Source organism: Egretta garzetta, unplaced genomic scaffold, assembly GCF_000687185.1.
Source record: "Egretta garzetta isolate BGI_Z169 unplaced genomic scaffold, ASM68718v1 scaffold448, whole genome shotgun sequence".
Taxonomy (NCBI): domain Eukaryota; kingdom Metazoa; phylum Chordata; class Aves; order Pelecaniformes; family Ardeidae; genus Egretta; species Egretta garzetta.
Window position 1 is genome coordinate 1,747,143 of NW_009260497.1, and position 939 is coordinate 1,748,081.

General features: G+C 60.5%; 1 protein-coding gene across 1 annotated transcript in view; it reads left to right on the forward strand.

The window, feature by feature from the left end:
* Positions 1-939, forward strand: part of AMOTL2 (angiomotin like 2) — a 7,070-nt gene that overhangs the window by 1,799 nt on the left and 4,332 nt on the right.

Sequence of the window (939 nt, forward strand, 5' to 3'; positions counted from 1 at the left end):
CTCGAGGGGCGGGAGGCACGGGGCCCCCCCCCGGAGTATCCTTACAGCATCCCTTCCCAGGACGCTTACCTGGCCGAACCCCAGCCCTGCTCCAGGGAAGGTCCTGGATTTCAGCATCCCGAAATCAGGTAACCTACGGCCCCTGGGCCCCACTTTTGGGGTGCCCACCGGGTGCCTCCCAGCCACAGTGCCCCAGGAGCGGCTGGGATGGATGGTTGGAAGATGCAGGATGCAGAGAGCAGAGGGGTGCCTGGGGCAGCTGTCACCAAACATCTCGTCCTCACGGGGCTCAGCCCCTGGGGGTCCACAGGGACCCCTCCGCTCCTCTCCTCTCCCCAGTTTCCCCCAGCACAGCTGGGTTTTTCGAACTGGTGATGGAAATCCCACTGCCTTTGCAGACCCTGCCCCCTCCCCATGTGCTGGGAGGAATTTGGGGTTAATATAGGAGCTGGAACCAGCTCAGGAAATGTCTAAATTTAGAACAGGCGTAGGGCAGGGTGGAAGGCAAACACACTCCCCACTCTGTGGAAACCCACCTCGGTTTGCTCCCTGAGCTGCGGGATTGCTGCCGAGCCGAGCCCGGGCTGGTTAGCAGGGACGATGAGCAGCGCTGGGTGGCTCTCCCTGTCCCGTTGGCAGCTTGATGCCTCTGGCAAAGCCCCAGGTTGTCCCTGAAAGGGCCACAGAGAGGTCTGGGGAGTGCTGAGGTGCAGGCATTGCCTGGCATTTGGGGAGGGCTGGAACCAACTTCTTCCACTATGGGAAACAATGGGAAGAAGGGAATTGGTGGCTTAGTGGGAGGATGGACTCTGCTCTCAGCCCTGCTGACCTATCCGGACGGAGAGCGATAGCATCTCCAGCAGGAAAACCTTCTCCTTCCAGGGAACAAAGAGGGGAAGGGGAGCCGCGAGGAAGATGTATTTATTCTTCCTCCCTCCT